Source organism: Martes martes (assembly GCF_963455335.1).
Source record: "Martes martes genome assembly, chromosome: X".
NCBI lineage: Eukaryota > Metazoa > Chordata > Mammalia > Carnivora > Mustelidae > Martes > Martes martes.
In genome coordinates, this window is record NC_137897.1 from 98093769 (window position 1) to 98114338 (window position 20570).

The following is a 20570-nucleotide window of genomic DNA, read 5'->3' on the forward strand; positions in this document are numbered from 1 at the left end:
AAAGCCCTTTCTGGAGAAATAAAAGAACTAAAATCTAACCAAGTTGAAATAAAAAAAGCTATTAATGAGGTGCAATCAAAAATGGAAGCTCTCACTGCTAGGATAAATGAGGCAGAAGAAAGAATTAGTGACATAGAAGACCAAATGACAGAGAATAAAGAAGCTGAGCAAAAGAGAGACAAACAAATACTGGACAATGAGGAGAGAATTCGAGAGATAAGCGACACCATAAGACGACACAACATTAGAATAATTGGGATTCCAGAAGAAGAAGAAAGAGAGGGGAGCAGAAGGTATATTGGAGACAATTATTAGAGAGAATTTCCCTAATTTGGCAAAGGGAACAAACATCAAAATCCAGGAGATGCTCAGAACGCCCCTCAAAATCAATAAAAATAGGTCCACAACTCGTCACCTGATAGTAAAATTTACAAGTCTTAGCGACAAAGAGAAAATCCTGAAAGCAGCCCGGGAAAAGAAGTCTGTAACATACAAGGGTAAAAACATTAGATTGGCAGTGGACCTATCCACAGAGACCTGGCAGGCCAGAAAGAACTGGCATGATATATTCAGAGCACTAAACGAGAAAAACATGCACCCAAGAATACTATATCCGATTAGGCTATCATTGAAAATAGAAGGAGAGATAAAGAGCTTCCAGGACAAACAAAAGCTGAAAGAATTTGCAAACACCAAACCAGCTCTACAGGAAATATTGAAAGGGGTCCTCTAAGCAAAGAGAGACCCTAAAAGGAGTAGATCAGAAAGAAACAGAGACAATATACAGTAACAGTCACCTTACAGGCAATACAATGGCACTAAATTCATATCTCTCAATAGTTACCGTGAATGTTAATGGGCTAAATGCCCCAATCAAAAGACACAGGGTATCAGAATGGATAAAAAAACAAAACCCATCAATATGCTGCCTACAAGAAACTCATTTTAGACCCGAAGACACCTCCAGATTTAAAGTGAGGGGGTGGAAAACAATGTACCATGCTAATGGACATCAGAAGAAAGCTGGGGTGGCAATCCTTATATCAGATCAATTAGATTTTAAGCCAAAGACTATAATAAGAGATGAGGAAGGACACTATATCATACTCAAAGGGGCTGTCCAACAAGAAGACCTAACAATCTTAAATATCTATGCCCCTAACATGGGAGCAGCCCACTATATAAACCAATTAATAACAAAATCAAAGAAATACATGGACAGTAATACAATAATAGCAGGGGACTTTAATACTCCCCTCACTGAAATGGACAGATCATCTAAGCAAAAGATCAACAAGGAAATAAAGGCCTTAAATGACACACTGGACGAGATGGACATCACAGATATCTTTAGAACATTCCATCCCGAAGCAACAGAATATACATTCTTCTCTAGTGCACATGGAGCATTCTCCAGAATAGACCACATCCTGGGTCATAAATCAGGTCTCAATCGGTACCAAAAGATTGAGATCATTCCCTGCATATTTTCAGACCACAATGCTCTGAAGCTAGAACTCAATCACAAGAGAAAATTTGGAAAGAACCCAAATACATGGACACTAAACAGCATCCTTCTAAAAAATGAATGGGTCAACCAGGAAATTAAAGAAGAATTGAAAAAATTCATGGAAACAAATGATAATGAAAACACAACGGTTCAAAATCTGTGAGACACAACAAAGGCAGTCCTGAGAGGAAAATATATAGTGGTACAAGCCTTTCTCAAGAAACAAGAAAGGTCTCAAATACACAACCTAACCCTACACCTAAAGGAGCTGGAGAGAGAACAACAAAGAAAGCCTAAACCCAGCAGGAGAAGAGAAATCATAAAGATCAGAGCAGAACTCAATGAAATAGACACTAAAAAAGCAATAGAACAAATCAACAAAACTAGGAGCTGGTTCTTTGAAAGAATTAATAAGATTGATAATCCCCTGGCCAGACTTATCAAAAAGAAAAGAGAAAGGACCCAAATAAATAAAATCATGAATGAAAGAGGAGAGATCACAACCAACACCAAAGAAATACAAACAATTATAAGAACATACTACGAGCAACTCTACACCAACAAATTTGACAATCTGGAAGAAATGGATACATTTCTAGAGACGTATAAACTACCACAACTGAACCAGGAAGAAATAGATAACCTGAACAGACCCATAACCAGTAAGGAGATTGAAACAGTCATCAAAAATCTCCAAACAAACAAAAGTCCAGGACCAGACAGCTTCCCAGGGGAATTCTACCAAACATTTAAAGAAGAATTAATTCCTATTCTCCTGAAACTGTTCCAAAAAATAGAAATGGAAGGAAAACTTCCAAACTCATTCCATGAGGCCAGCATCACCTTGATCCCAAAACCAGACAAGGATCCCACCAAAAAAGAGAATTACAGACCAATATCTTTGATGAACACAGATGCGAAAATTCTCACCAAAATACTGGCCAATATGATCCAACAGTACATTAAAAGGATTATTCACCACGACCAAGTGGGATTTATTCCAGGGACGCAAGGTTGGTTCAACATCCGCAAATCCATCAATGTGATACAATACATTAATAAAAGAAAGAGTAATTGAGTAATGAGAGTAATGATAGTCTCAATAGATGCTGAAAAAGCATTTGACAAAGTGCAGCATCCCTTCCTGATTAAAACTCTTCAAACTGTAGGGATAGAAGGCACATACCTCAATATTATCAAAGCCATCTATGAAAAACCCACCTCAAATATCATTCTCAATGGAGAAAAACTGAAAGCTTTTCCGCTAAGGTCAGGAACACGACAGGGATGTCCGTTATCACCACTGCTGTTCAACATAGTACTAGAAGTCCTAGCCTCAGCAATCAGACAACAAAAAGAAATTAAAGGCATCCAAATCAGCAAAGAAGAAGTCAAACTCTCACTCTTTGCAGATGATATGATACTATATGTGGAAAACCCAAAAGGCTCCACTCCAAAACTGCTAGAACTTATACAGGAATTCAGTAAAGTGTCAGGATATAAAGTCAATGCATAGAAATCTAGTCGCATTTCTTTACACTAACAACAAGACAGAAGAAAGAGAAATTGACGAGTCAGTCCCATTTACAATCGCACCCAAAACCATAAGATACCTAGGAATAAATCTAACCAAAGAGGCAAAGAATCTATACTCAGAAAACTATAAAGTCCTCATGAAAGTAATTGAGGAAGACACAAAGAAATGGAAAAATATTCCATGCTCATGGATTGGAAGAACAAATATTGTGAAAATGTCTATTCTACCTAAAGCAATCTACACATTTAATGCAATCCCTATCAAAATCCCATCCATTTTTTTTAAAGAAATAGAACAAATAATCCTAAAATTTATATGGAATCAGAAAAGACCTTGAATAGCCAAAGGAATATTGAAAAAGAAAGCCAAAGTCGGTGGCATCACAATTCCAGACTTCAAGCTCTATTACAAAGCTGTCATCATCAAGGCAGTATGGTACTGGCACAAAATCAGACATATAGACCAATGGAACAGAATAGAGAGCCCAGAAATAGACCCTCAACTCTATGGTCAACTAATCTTCGACAAAGCAAGAAAGAATATCCAATGGAAAAAAGACAGCCTCTTCAACAAATGGTGCTGGGAAAATTGGACAGCCACATGCAGACAAATGAAATTGGACTATTTCCTTACACCACACACGAAAATAGACTCAAAATGAATGAAGTATCTCAATGTGAGAAAGGAATCTATCAAAATCCTTGAGGAGAATGCAGGCAGCAACCTCTTTGACCTCAGCGGCAGCAAGTTCTTCCTAGGAACATCGCCAAAGGCAACAGAAGCAAGGGCAAAAATGAACTATTGGGATTTCATCAAGATCAAAAGCTTTTGCACAGCAAAGGAAACAGTAAACAAAACCAAAAGACAACTGACAGAATGGGAGAAGATATTTGCAAACGACATATCAGATAAAGGGCTAGTATCCAAAATCTATAAAGAGCTTACCAAACTCAACACCCAAAGAACAAATAATCCAGTCAAGAAATGGGCAGAGGACATGAACAGACATTTCTGCAAAGAAGACATCCAGATGGCCAACAGACACATGAAAAAATGCTCCACATCACTTGGCATCAGGGAAATACAAATCAAAACCACAATGAGATACCACCTCACACCAGTCAAAATGGCTAAAATTAACAAGTCAAGAAATGACAGATGCTGGCGAGGATGCGGAGAGAGGGGAACCCTCCTACACTGCTGGTGGGAATGCAAGCTGGTGCAACCACTCTGGAAAACAGTGTGGAGGTTCCTCAAAAAACTGAAAATAGAGCTACCCTACGACCCAGCAATTGCACTACTGGGTATATATCCTAAAGATACAAACGTGGTGCTCCGAAGGGGCATGTGCACCCGAATGTTTATAGCAGCAATGTCCCCTATAGCCAAACTGTGGAAAGAGCCTAGATGTCCATCAACAGATGAATGGATAAAGAAGAAGTGGTATATATACACAATGGAATACTATGCAGCCATCAAAAGAAATGAAATCTTGCCATTTGCGACTACGTGGATGGAACTAGAGGGTATCATGCTTAGCGAAATAAGTCAATTGGAGAAAGACAACTATCATATGATCTCTTTGATATGAGGAAGTGGAGATGCAAGGCGGGGGGGTTGGGGGGAGGTAGGAAAAGAAAAAATGAAAAGATGGGATTGGGAGGGAGACAAACCATAAAAGACTCAATCTCAAGAAACAGACTGAGGGTTGCGGGGGGGAGGGGGGACGGGAGAGGGTGGTGGGGAAATGGACATTGGGGAGGGTATGAGCTATGATGAGTGCTGTGAAATGTGTAAACCTGGCGATTCACAGACCTGTACCCCTGGGGATAAAAATACATTATATGTTTATTAAAATTAAAAAAATAAAAGATTTTTTTGTTTGAAACATAGTCTGGCCAAAAAAAAAAAAAGAATAGCTTTAATATGGATAATAAGCACTAAATTATAAGAGACTGTGATGATTTCCAGGAGCCAATAAGGATTCACTAAGAAGTGGTGGCAAACTTAGAGGTAATTTTTCAAAAGCTCCTAGAAATTGTGTGCTGGTTGCCAGAGGAACCAACCATATAAGTAAAGGGTTGAATGTTTTTAAATATTTTATTTATTTATTTGACAGAGAGAGAGAGCAGGTAGAGGGAGAGGGAGCAGCAGGCTCCTTGCAGAGCAGGGAGCCCAATGCAGGGCTTGATCCCAGGACCCTGGGATCATGACGTGAGCTAAAGGCAGATGCTTCACCGACTGAGCCACCCAAGCACCCCAAGGGTTGAAATTTTTAGCCCTACCCCATGACCTCCAGAGAGGGGAGAGTAGCTAAAGTTTCAATTAATTGCCAGTAGCCAATGCTTTCATCAATTGTGTCTACATAATGAAGCTTCCAACAAAAACAATAACCAAAGAGTTTCAGAGCAATTCCAGGTTGGTGACCATATCTACATGCTGGGAGAGTGGAATGCACAGAGAGGACATGGACTCAATGTGGACCCCTCCTTTGTGTCATGATGACTCAATGCATGAATACAGCTTCAAGATGTTCCAGCCTCATCCAGGGCCCAAGTATCTGTCTACATTTGGCTTTAAAACTTTATCAGGACTGGTCAGCATAGAGCCAATAGTGGATGGAGGCACCACAGGGTCATGAGACATATAGTTGGCTTTGAAGCTATACAGATCAAAGAGATTTGTCTTCACTCCAAGGCCAGGCAAATGCCAATTTCAACCATTTTCTTTAAAAATAACATTTTTCTGTGAAATTATGTGATTATAGCTTTCCAAAATTTTATAGCTACCAAAATGACTAAAATTAAAAAGACGAACAAAAACGAATATAAGCATGGATGTGAAGCAACTGGAAATCTTGTATACTGTTTCTGGGAGTGTAAGCTGGTACAACCATTTTGGAATACTGGTATCATTTACAAACATTGAATCTATGCACACCTTGCGATTACCAACTCATTCCTCACTATAACTCAATAGAATTCCATGTACATGTTTCCTAATAGACATATGCAAGACTGTTCCTAGCAATATTATCATTTGTAGACAATAAAGAACTGGAACAATCTGAATGCCCACCATTAAGATAAAATGTTATCTAACAGCAAAAATGAATAACATTCAGCTACATACAAAGCATGGACAAAACTTCCAAATATAATATTGAGCCAGAGAAACCAGACTTGAGAAAATATATACTTTGTGGTTTGCTGTCTATAAAGCTGAAGTCTAGGAAAAACTACATTATACTATATTGTCAGAAAGTTGACTCTGGAGAGGAGCAGGAAGGTGACTATTGAAAGGGGCCTAAAACTACCCTCTGGAGTGCATGCAATGTTCTAATTGATGGACTGGGTCATAAGAACATGAAATATCATCACATTCATTGATTTGTTCATTTTGATAGTTTAACTTTGTAAAAAAAAGTAATATGCCAATAAGAAGAAAGTATAAAAAAGTTGAAAGGATCTTATGGTGTGTACCCACACACAGTCACCTAGATGCTACAATAAGCATTTTACTATTTTTTTTTCTACTATCCATCCATTCCTTTAGCCATCTATCAGGACTTACTATTATTATTGATGATGATTAAAAATTGATATTTTTGACATGCATGCCATGAAGCCAAAGTTTTTCAAACAACTCAGCTTGGCCTCTCCCCACCACAGTTTTTTGCCAAGCCAGGGCCATCCACAAAACTACCTGTACCTTGTCATTCTGTTCCCTAGACCCCCTTTTTTGTCCCACTTTGGGCAGATGAGCAGAAGAGTGGAGATTTCTGAAGTTGGCAAAACCCAAGGAGACACATTCTTCTTTGGGTTCAGACCCATCTGGTCACACAAATTTTCTGAACTGTACCATCAACATACATGAATATTCTTCCAGTGAAACCATCCCTGAAGCTGCAATGCTTATGCCCCTGTGTGTTCACTCCAGACATACTCAAAACACATCCAAAGCTATCCTAGAAACAGAAAAGATTATTGTAATTATGAAGTGAAATTGCTCTCCTTGGTTTTGAAGGGTGGAGAGAGGCCAAAAAGTGTTGAGGATGCCCAACTATGCTCTGAAGAAACTTTGATTCTCTTCCAGAGAGCTGCATGGAAGCAACTATGCAAAGCTGCTCTGATAATTTGGTTCCTACACAGTGGGCAACTTCACAGGCATCTTGAGGAGATGAGGGATCCTGTGTGCACATGCAGAGTGGAAAGGTGGGGGATGACTGAACTTCTTAACCTTTTTCAGAGTCCTTGGTTGCCTGGTGAAGAATTTGATGCCTTCCTAGAGCAATCTTTTTACTTGTATAAAATAAATTCATAGGATTGCAAAGGAAACTGATCAAACTAAAAACAGTTACAGTTACAGTTAAAATTTGTGATAGACCAAAGATGACTTCTTTTCTGTATTAAATAAAAAATCTGGCTGTAGGTCTGATAACTACCATAACTTTAGAGTAGTGACAAATGTAATGATATTCCAAGATATCCACAATGGCAGGAATGAGATATGAAAAATGTATGATTTATATTGTTATAGGTACTGTTAATATTACTACAGCATTGCCTATGGTCATAATTGAAGGAAATGGTACATTTTAGTTATAAGTTAGTGACCATAAAGATGTCATTTTTTCCACATCAAAGCGTACAAATTCCCTGAATTCTGTCCATGGACCTGAGGATGAGAACTTCTGGAAGTTAAGAGCTTTATTTTTGTCCCTTCTGTTTTATTCCTGATAATAAAGTGCTCCCTATACCAAGACATATACCCAATCAATTATAAGTAGAAAGCAGGGACTCAAACGTATCCTTGTACACCAGCATGAATAGCAGCATTAGTCACATTAGCTAAAAGGTGCAAACAAACAAAATGTCCTTCAGCAGATAAATGGATGAACAAAATATAGTATGTATACATACACAGATGGGCAGACAAACAGGCACACACATATATATATATACATACATACATACAAACAAACACACACATACACATACTGGAATATTAGCCTTATAAGGGAAGGAAATTCTAACACATGCTACAGTATGGATAAACCTTGAGGACATAACACTAAGTAAAATAAGCCAGTCACAAAAATATAAATACTGTATATAACGTATAAATACTGTATATAAATGGAATCATAAAATTTATATGAAGTACAGTAGCTGAATTCATAGAGACAGAAAGTAGAATTACCAGGGTTAATTACCAGATCGTTACCAAGGTCTAGGGGAAGGGAAAAGTGAAGTTATTATTATAAGGGGACAGAAATTTTGTTTGGGAAAATAAAAAAAGTTCTGCAGAGGAATAGTAGTAATGGTTACACAACAGTGTGAATGTGCTTTAATGCTGCTGAACTGTGAACGTAAAAATGGTTAAAATGGTAAGCTTTATGTTATGTGTCTTTCACCGCAATAAAAATTTTTAAGAAGTTTTTTTTTTTTTAAAGATTTTATTTATTTATCTGACAGAGAGATCGAGAGAGCACTAGCAGGGGGGACAATGGGGAGAGAGAGGGAGAAGCAGACTCCCCGCCTGAGCAGGGAGCCCGATGCGGGGCTCGATCCCAGGACCATGGGATCATGACCTGAGCCGAAGGCAGATGCCTAACCATCTGAGCCTCCCAGGTGCCCCTAAGAAGTTTTTTTTTTGTTTTTTTTTTTTTGTTTGTTTTTGTTTTTGTTTTTTAAGACATGGAAGTTCTGTGCCCCTTCCTTATACCTTGGTCTATGTATCCCTTCCATTTGGCTGTTCCTGAATTGTATGCTTTACAATAATCTGGTAAATGTAAATAAGTGTTACCCTGAGTTCTGTGCAAATCCAGCAAATTATCAAATCTGAGGAGGGGATTGTGAGGACCCCTGATTTATAACCAGTCAATCAGAATGTTGGGTGGTCCAGCCATGTGATTGACATCTGAAGGTTGGGGTAAGCAGTCTTGTATAGTAGCCCTTAATCTGTGGAGTCTGTTTCTAATCCAGGAAGTTAGTATCAGAATTAAATTGTAGGACTCCTGGTTGGTGTATACTGAAAATTGGAAAATCCTCAGCATGGAAAAACCTACACATTAGTGTCAGAAGTTTATAGAAAAAGAGAATTTTCATTTTAACTAATATCCAGAACATTTAAATAAGTGCTACAGATCATTAATAAACATCAGATAACTCAATAGAAAAATAAGCCACACCATGCGTGTGCCCATGTCCTAGACTCTGGTACCACCTTCATGCATGCACCACACCCTCGGGAGAAAAAGAAAGAAGGAGGATGCCAACAGCCTTAACCATGGAGGACAACAGCAGTCTTCACTGCTGCCACAAACATTCACAACCCTCACTGTTGAGAAACCTTGCAATTTTTGCCAATGATGATTACAGTTGACAGAGCTGGCTAGAATCCATGCCACTATGACCCCTGAAATGAGAGTTACTGCTGCATCTCTGCCAGAGCAGAAGATGATACTGCATGTCAACCTCCACCCAATCCAGAGCTGCCACATCCATGCTGAAATCAGTAGAACCTTGGAACCAGTGTTCTCACACATGCCCAGACCCAACACCAGACCTGCTGCCACTGCATCCTCAGCTCATCCAGGGCACTTGTACTAGGTGAATGTCTTTCCTCACTAAAGCCAGTTCATAAAGTCTAGAATAATTGACTGCTCCTTCATATGTGTAGACATCAATGTAAAGCAACAGGAACATGAAAAATCAATGAAACATGCCACCATGAAAAGAATACACTAATCAACCCCAAAGAAATTAAGATCTACAAAATAACTGATGAAGAATTCAAAATAATTCTTCACATTGAAATGAAAATATTCTAAAAAGCCATATGAAAACATTTGAAAACATGTTAAGTATATAGACAAATACAAAGAAATGTAACACTGTAGTGGTGAAGCAATACTGTTACTACAAGAATAGTGTTGGGTGGGGGTGGAGGTAAGAGTATGGAGTTCTGTATGTGATTGAAGTTAAGTTGTTATCAACTTAAGACTATTATAGTTTCAAGATAATTAATGCAAGCTCAAGCTTACTACAAAGAAAAACAAAACAAAACAAAATCTTCAAGAGAGGAAGAGAAAAATAAAACAAAAAAACTGAGAGCAATACAATAGCAACAGTAAGTTCTCACCTATCAATAATTACTTTAAATATAAATTAACTAAACTCTCCAATCAAAAGGCATAGATTGGCTAAATGGATAAAAAACCAAAATCCAGTGACATGCTATTTGCAAAAGACTCATTTTAGAATTAAGGACACACATAGTCTGAAAGTGAAAGGAAGGAAAACAATATTCCATGCAAATGGCAACCAGAATAAAGCAAGGGTAACTATATTTATATGCAAAATATAGACTTTTTAAATTTTTAAAATTTTAATTATTTTTTAAATTAAATTTTATTTTTTCAGTGTTCCAAGAGTCTGTTTATGCACCACACCCAGTGGTCCATGCAATACATGCCCTCCTTAATACCCACCACCAGGCTCACCTCTCCCCCCACCCCTTTTAAAATCCTGTTTGTTTCTCAGAGTCCACAGTCTTTCATGGTTCATCTCCCCTTCTGATTTCCCCTAATTCACTTTTCCTTTCCTTCTTCTAATGTCCTCCATGTTGTTCCTTATGTTTCACAAGTAAGTGAAACCATATGATAATTGACTTTCTCTGCTTGAATTATCTCACTCAACATATTCTTCTCCAGTCCCATCCATATTGATACAAAAGTTGGGTATTCATCCTTTGTGATGGATGAATAATATTCCATTGTATATATGGACCACATCTTCTTCTTTTTTTTTTATAAGAATTTATTTATTTATTTGACAGAGAGAGATATCACAAGTAGGCAGAGAGGCAGGCAGAGAGAGAGGAAGAAGCAGGATCCCCACTGAGCAGAAAGCCTGATGTGATGCTCGATCCCAGAACCCTGGGATCATGACCTGAGCCAAAGGCAGAGGCTTTAACCCACTGAGCCACCCAGGTGCCCCATGGACCACATCTTCTTAATCCATTCATCTGTTGAAGGGCATCTTGGCTCTTTCCACAGTTTGGTGATTATGGACATTGCTGTTATGAACATTGGGGTACATATGGCCCTTCTTTCCACTATGTCTGTATCTTTGGGTAAATACACAGCAGTGCAATTGCAGGATCATAGTGTAGCTCTATATTTAATTTTTTGAGGAATCTCCACACTGTCTTCCAAAGTGGCTGCACCAACTAAGAATAAACATTGTTAAAATGTCTATACAGTCCAGAGCAATGCTGTTCTAAACCCCAGAAAATTCTACCCAATGATCATCCATGAGACGTTTGCTTAGTTTGTTGGGCGTGATTTCTAATTTGCAGATATAACCACGGAAATCAACATCTCAGAAATGCCATAATTTGCATCTGGTCCAACAATTGACGCAATAGCTGACTGTATGGCAAGGTCAGAAGTAACAGAGCTGCACCAGGCAATTTTCCCAATTGTTGACAGGACTTACATGATGGAATATGTAGCAGAGTAGGGAACTGTGTCAGGCCAGCAGATTTAGTGGTCCACTGTCATTGTTGATTGGTTGAGTGACCTTTTAATTGTAACCTAAGTAGCTAGCATTCTTTGTTTATGGAAGGTTTCTAGGACTGCAATCTTTCATTTACATCCTTATAGCAGTATCTACTTTACAGTACTGCACTACTGTTCAATTTCCAGCTTTCTTTGGAAGAGATTGTAAATCGTTCATTAAAAAGGTATTGATCCACACAATTCCAGTTTGATGATTAAAAAAAAATCCTCAGTATTTGCTAATATATATATAATCTGTTTTTATGATGGGAAGTTATAAAATATTTGTAGAAGAAAAAATTGTAAATACATTTAATTTTATGGTTCATAGGATAGTACCATCATTGCAAAGATGGAACTATTCTTGTGTAATATCTGAAAAACAGTATAAAACTATTTTTTTTACCAAATATGTCATGTGTATTTTATCTTTCCTAATATAGCTTTCCTTTTGTCTTAAGCATCTGTAGTCAATAAACCAATCTATAGAAACATTTTGTATTATTCTTCTTTTGTTTGAGTGAAGAGCTCTTAAATTGAAATTCTTTACTTCTAATTTGGATGAGAACATCCTGTAGATTTTTATGTGCCTAGTTATGCTCTAATACTAAAGGAAAATCTGTGTCCTATGAAAAGGAAAATATTTTTTTAACTTCTATTCTTCAAATCATTGCTTTCTTCCAGCCTCTCCAAGTCCTGCCTACCAGAGTACTTCTGTGGTAGTAATTGTATTACTGTAGTAATTACTGTAGTAATTGTCTCAGGGCCCTAGGGCCAGGTTGATCTAAGCATAAATCCTGTGCCTTCCTTGTGTACTACCAAGAGGATATAAGCCTAAAGTTGCAGTTGGTCACCATAAGGAAGGGTCTATAGAGGAGTAAAGCCAATGTAGAGGTGAACAATGCCAAAAAATGGAGACTCAGCCCTGATGACATTATAATCCCTGGTTCAAACTGTTCATGAAGCCAATAATCCCCCACCCTTTTTATTTTCCTTAAATCAGGGTGTTTTTTTTTTAATTTACTGCAGAAATAATACTAACTGAATCATAGAAGTATATGCAAAGTAAGAAAGAGATGTAAAAGAGTAGAAAATTAGAAAGTTTCCACAAAGTCTCATTTACATTTAAATGATGTGCTAAAGAATATGTAAGTTTCATCTGGAAGCAGAGAGGTAAGGAAATATCCTGTGTAAGAAATAACATATACAGGGACACCTGAGTGGCTCAGTTGGTTAAGCAGCTGCCTTCGGCTCAGGTCATGATCCCAGCATCCTGGGATCGAGTCCCACATCGGGCTCCTTGCTTGGCGGGGAGCCTGCTTCTCCCTCTGCCTCTGCCTATGCTCGCTCTCTCTCTCTCCCTCTCTCTCTCTGACAAATAAATAAATAAAATCTTAAAAAAAAAAGAAATAGCATATACAAAATCATGAAGGTCTGAATGTGTATGATGTGTTTAGGAAATAGCAAGTCAATAGCATACAAAAAAATGATAAAAGTACCTCCATAGCCTTAAATTAGTGACAGGATTTAATAACCCAACAGTAATGGAAATCTGAATTCATAATTTTTTCAAAATATCAAATGGAGGCAGATGGATAAATGTTTCAATATTCAAGTGTGTCCCCAATTTAGGACACTAAGGGTAAAACCCAGGTTTATTCTGTCCCTTAAAAGACAAACTTTATTTTTGTTAAATTCAAACTATGGAATCTGACGTAGGATGATAATGGCTTTATACCAGTTTTTCAGGAAATAAAATTCTGCTTTCTGTAAGATACAAATCAGCTATTAGGTTAATAAGAAAGATATGTAGAGTCTGATTTCTCTGCAAACTTAAAAGTAATAGATATGAAACTTTTGTTTTATTTTTTGATTATCATGATAACAAAAATTCTTTTTAGAAATTTGGAGAATGGAGAACATTTACACAGATAAAAGTTAAAGGATCATAGTCCTGTGATGTCAAAAGAGCTACTGTTATATTTCTTTCCATTATAATTTTTCATACACATTTTTACTGGGAACCACTATTTGTGTTTTAGACAATTGGGTTATAGTTTTGGGGCAACCTAGCTGGCTCAGTCTATGGAACATGAAACTCTTGATCTTGGGGTTGTGAGTTTGAGCCTCACATTGGATGTAGAGATAACTTTTTAAAAAATTGGGTTATAGTTTTCTATTCTGCTTTCTACACCTCAGGTGAATTTGCAAACTTTCATCACACTATTAAATACTTTTTATTATTCATGTTTTAAAATGCTATATTAATAACCTACTTGATGAATGTGGCATAATATCCAGTAACTGTTGGAAATTCAGAAAATTTACAATTATTCAGTGTTACGTATAAATACTTAAGAAGTCTTTTGGACGAATAAAGTTGATAACTTCTTTACCACATCAAAATAGTTTCCCTCCCCTACTCAAAAATAGGGAGGAGAACTTGGCCAAAAAGAATGATTCCTTTAAAATATTTTATGCAAACTATCAAAATGTTCTTCCAAAAATATTACAAATTTATATTTTTGTTAACAGACGATGACAGTGTTTGTTTCATTATGCCCCCAAAACACTACTTATTATAGTAAGAAAAAGATTTTCAATTTTACTAATGGCAAGATTGTATTTTACTACTATTTAGTTGGAATTTCTTAGCTTATTAGTGGAGTCAGTTTCATTTTGTTATTTTTCTGTCATTTTTATTCTGTGAATAATTTAGGGTTTTTATTGATCTTTATATGATAAGCTGTTTTTACTTTGTGTGAATATTTTTCTCAAGTCATTAATTTTAATTTCCTTAATGTGTATATGACCAGAAGAATTTTACATTTTTATATAATCATTTTCTTTAGTTGCTTTTTACTGACATCTTTGTTTTTAATCTAGAAAATTTTCTCTGGGTCTGGTATCTGTGATCTGATATTTTACCTTCTTTTTCCTGCCAGCTCTTATTTATTTTATTTTTTTACAGTTAGTTCCTAAAACACTTATAATTAATTTTGGTGTAAGGCAAAGATATGCTTTTATTTTCTTTTTATTAATTGAACAATTATTCTGTAACCATTTGTTAAGCAGCTATTGTTTTTCCCAGTCAATAATCTATGATTCCTCTTTTATCATATAAATTCATAAAAATATTAGAGTCTATTTGAAAGTTATTGCTTGTCAATAACAGTTTTCATGATATCAAGAGAAGTTGTTACTGTAGAGAAATAAATTAGTATAAAGAAAATATCTCATTCATAATTCCGTTATCTTCATTTAATTTTTATTTAGAATATATTAATGTGTATATGTGTGTATGTATGCATATACATGCGTGTGTACATGTGTGTGCACGTTGAACATGATTTTTTAATTTTTATGAAATTCACATAAAACCAGCTATACTGTATTGTACCATAATATCCTGTTTTAAAAATTGTATCATTTTTTTCTCATATGACAAAATTCAAAGTCACAAATACAAATAGCTCCATATCATTCCATCCTATGTTGCACCATAATTATTTATCCATTCCTGTAATTTAGGTTGTTATGTTGATAACATTAAATATTATTTAAAAACAATTTTGGGGACACCTGAGTAGCTCAGTCAGTTAACATCTGCCTTCAACTCAGTCATAATCTCAGGGTCCTGGGATCCAGTCCTGTGTTGGGTTTCCTGCTCAGCAAGTAGTCTGCTTCTCCCTCTCCCTCCCCCCTTACCCCCACAACTAATGCTTTCTCTCTCTCTCTCATTATCTCTCTCTCAAATAAATAAACTTAAAAAAATGGTTCTAAGTAGCTTCTTAAAGCTCAGGGAAAGGTTATTTTCACAATATTTTAGTTACTGATTTACATAATTTTTTAATATTTAGGTGGTCAAGTAAGGGGTCAAGTTTTTGCTGTTATGAGTGAAATTCCAGCAAAAAATATTTCTTATAATAGACTGCTGATGGCATTTTTGATTATATATTTAGCATAATTCCACAGATGTACAATTACTAGATTATATACATGCACTCTTGGTTGGCTATTCTGTTTTAATGTTGTATTTGTTAAATTTGTACCAATGCCAAATGGATTTATCTAATGCCAATTTAGAAGTTTTCTCTCTCTCTCTCTCTCTCACTACACACACACACACACACACACACACACACATATAGCCAAGATCTCTTTTAATACTCTTTTTATACAATTTTCTTGTAATTTAATTTGTAAAGAAATAAATATTTATAATTTTGCCTCTTTCTATTTAGATTTGTGGTATCTCCTTCAATTGATTCAAATTTTATATCACTCCACAAGGTTTCATGTCTTTATTTTTTTTTATGTAGGTCCAGCACATTTCTTCTTAAAAAACTATTTTTAGGAATCTAATACATTTTTGTTTCTTTGTTTAAATACTGTTTTTAGTGTAAATACTCTGTTTTTGTGATTCTTTTTATTATACTCCAATTTTAATCTAATTTTTATATTGTGCCAGCTCCTAAACCTCTCATTAAAGTTAATCAGTATTCCAGTTAGTGATATGACCTATAGTGATAATTTTGCCCTTTATTTTGAGCAATTACTTTTGTTTCATACCTTGCAGCACTGAGTAGAAAATCAATAACATTTTAAATTATGGTTTTAAATCTCTAATGTCAAGTAAAATGTTTCCAGTGTTTTCTATTAAAGATAATATTCATGATAAGAAAATACTTTTTTTAGATTACCTAGAAAGGTTTTTTTACATATGAGGAGGAAATGTTATTTTTAACAAATGACTTTTCAGCATCTATTGAGATGATTGTATGTTTTCTTTTGACTTATACATGTAAAAACTTTTATTGATGGGGTACCTGGGTGACTCAGTTATTTGGGCATCTGTCTTCAACTTGGGCCATGGTCCCTGGGTCCCGGGATTGAGCCCTGCATCAGGGTCCCTGCTCAGTGGGAAGCCTGCTTCTCCCTCTCCCACTCCCCCTGCTTATGTTCCCTCTCTTGCTTGTGCCTCTCTCTGTCAAACACATAAATTAAATCTTAAAAAAATTTATTGATGATAATAAGAGCTAATATTTATGTAGCAACATAAATGAAATTGGACACCAACTTTACACTATACACAAAAATCAACTGAGACTATATCAAAGACTTAAACATAAGATCAAAAACTTTAAATTCCTAGGAAACGTTGCTAACATTGGCCCTGACAATGAGTTCATGGACATGACACCAAAAGCATAGGCAATAAAAGGAAAAATAAACAAGTGGGACTACATCAAACTAAAAAGCTTCTCCATAGCATGCAGAATAATCAACAGAATGAAAAGGCAACATATAGAATGGGAGAAATATTTGCCAAACCAGATATCTGATAAGGAGTTAATATCCAAAACATATAAATAACTTAGACAACTCAATAGCAAGAAAATAAATAACCCAATTTAAAAATGTCCAAAGGACCTGAATAGACATTTCTCTATAGAAGACATAAAAATGGCTGACAGGTATATAAAAAAGATGCTCAATGTCAATCAATAATCATGAGGGAAAAACAAAACCACAATGAGATATCACCTGACACATGTTAGAACACCTGTTTTATAAAACACACACACAAGATAACAAGTGTGAAGATGTGGAGAAATTGGAACCTTTGCACACTGTTAGTGGGAATGTAAAATGTATACATATTATTAATCAGGATTAGGCAAAGGTTTTTATATTTCCTTTCTTTTCTCCTTGTAGATCTCCAGATTACCTAGATTATTCTAACTTTATACAGAAATTAAAAATATTTTTATATTTGTAAGTAATTTGAAATAATTTAATGTGAGTTATAGCCTTAAGATTTTAAACTAATTATAGATAAATTTTGGAGCCCATAATCTTGTAAGAGAAGTCATATTTGGATTACTTTATACATTTTCTTGAATGGCTATTATTCTTTTTAAGTTTTCCATTTTGCTTAGTCTCAATATTGGCAATTTATATTTTAAAAACTGTGGTATTCATAAGCAGTTTAAAATTTCCTTCTCAGATTTTTTTCATATCATTCATTTAAAATTATTTGCTCTTTCAGAAGACTGCTAGGAAGGATTTTAATTTTATTAATTTATATATTTGTGTGAGAGTTTTAAATCCATGAGTTAATATTCTTTTTTTAAATTTTTTTATTTTAATAAGCATATAATGTATTTTTATCCCCAGGGGTACAGGTCTGTGAATCGCCAGGTTTACACATTTCACAGCACTCATCATAGCCCATACCCTCCCCAATGTCCATTTCCCCACCACCCTCTCCCGTCCCCCCTCCCCCCAGCAGCCCTCAGTCTGTTTCTTGAGATTGAATCTTTTATGGTTTGTCTCCCTCGCAATCCCATCTTTTCATTTTTTCTTTTCCTACCCCCCACCCCCCCCCGCCTTGCATCTCCACTTCCTCATATCAAAGAGATCATATGATAGTTGTCTTTCTCCGATTTGACTAAAAATATTCAAACTGAAGGCAGAAGCACTATCAAGTAATACATGGCTAAGAAACAGAGAATTTGAATTGTAAAAATTTGATATTTTGCAAATAATACAAGATGAGTAACATTTATTTTTTTTTGGAAATTGGCTCTACCTGAAAAACAAATTGTGCTCTAAAATAAAGTCCTTTTGGGGGGAGCCTGGGTGGCTTAGTTGGTTAAGTGTCTGCTTTCAGCTCAGGTCATGATTCCAGGGTCCTGGGATACAGCCCCACATCTAGCTCCCTCTTCAGCAAGGAGACTGCTTCTCCTTCTCCTTCTGCCCCTCCCCCTGATTGTGTTGTCTCTATCAAATAAATAAATAAATTTTTAAAAATTAATTAATTAATTGGTTAATTGATTAAAGTCTTTTATAGGGCTGGGAGGAGAATACTGGAGAGAAAATTATGCACGTTTAAGTGAATATGACAGAAATCACTTTTCTAAATTGTTTTTTATAGATTTCTTTTTCTTGGTGTTGGTGATATCCTTTATGTAACAACTCACAGAAAGGCAAATGAAGATTTAATCTGGAGCAGCTAGATAAATTCACCACACTTGGCCACATAAGAAACATTTACTTGGCTGTATTTATCTGAACGACTTTATACTTAACCATGCTCTAGACAAACAAGAAACATTTAGAATTGGAAGTTACCATTTTTAATTTTTTTATTTAAGTTATTTTTTTAAGATTTTATTTATTTATTTGACAGATAGAGAGATCACAAGTAGGCAGAGAGGCAGGCAGAGAGAGAGGGGGAAGCAGGTTCCCTGCCAGCAGAGAGCCCGACGCGGGGCTCGATTCCAGGACTCCGAGATCACGACCTGAGCTGAAGGCAGACGCTTTAACCCACTGAGCCACCCAGGAGCCCCTATTTAAGTTATTCTTTAATGGATTTGCTGATTGTGTGTTAATGCATGTATATCATAGAGATATGATTATGAAAGTATGAATCCAAACAAATATTTATTAATTTGATATTCAAATTCTTATCCAGACTAATATATTAAAGGTTATTCTGGTGTAGGAAATTGACCTATTTCCTCAAAGTATGATGGAAGACTAAAAATAAATTACTCTGAAATCCTTACTACTTTGGTCCAGAGAAATTGTTCCAGGTTGCAAAAAATATGAATCTGAAGAACACAAGGATAATAGCCCAGAGCAAGTTAAATTAAACTAAAGAACATTCACACAGTGTGTAAAATATATTTGAATTGTAATTAATCATTCTGTCTCTGACTATATGTAATTAATTCCTTTTTTGGATAATGGTATAAACTGGCATGTTCTCTTTACTTTTAAGAATGTAATATATTGTATTTAGTCTTTTGAATTAGCCAGTGTAAGCTAATAGATATAATTACATTTGGGTATTATAGATTCTATGATACATTTTTATAGGCAATACTGATATATATAACCATTTGATATTTTGAATGGGCTTTTGAATATAAGCTGTCTCAGCAAAACTATAATCTTTTATAATCTATTTTATTTTACACTATTGAATTTTGCATTTTCAGCCTAGTCAATTGAATTCTTTACAGGTATAATTTCATTAAACAAGAAATTGATTAAATTTAAGCTTTATGGAGGGAAAATTGGAAATAAATTGAATGATATTAATTCTAATTGAAAGCAGTCCACTGTTCTGAAATTAATTTATTTGGTGATGTCATTTCTGGGGATAGAAACTGTCATTGGTAAATGTTGTCATTATTATGGTATTTCATGTTATGCTGATTGGTGGTGACATCTTTTCATAAGTATATCACTGGTAATAAAATTCTTGGGCTGGCTTTCAAGTGCAGTCCCAAGAATATAATACAGGGAAGCCAATGTATGGCATATTTAATCCATATGAATGATTGTATTTTTACCCAGAAACCAATTACAGTCATTTGGAAAGTTAGAGCAATTATAAGCTAAATATGTGGATATTATATTCAGATCTGAAAAAAGAAATTCTGGGACAGAACAATGGCAGTACATTTGACTGAATTCAAATGTTATCTCCTCTCTAAAGTCTACCATGGCATCCTCCCTCACAGCCATTTTTCACATTTTTATTGTATTGTCACTATATTTTAACCTATGTTTGTCTTTTCTGCTAGCTTGATGATATTTTGAAGGGGAAAGATATTGTCTTAATTATACTGGTACCACTATGTCATCACCTAGAATATTGCATTTGTTCCTAACCCAGGTAAATGACAGATAAATGTGTTATTTTTTTAATGGTGTGATTTAAACTGCATCATGTAATGAATTGTGAATTAAAAAAAGCTAAATTTGGGGCTCCTGGATGGCTCAGTTGTTAAGCGTCTGTCTTTGGCTCAGGTCATGGTCCCAGGGTTCTGGGATTGAGCCCTGCATGGAGCCCTGCATCAGGTTCCTCGCTCAGTGGGAAGCCTGCTTCTCCCTCTCCCTCTGCCTTCTTCTCCCTCTGCTTGTGCTTTCTCTCTCTGTAA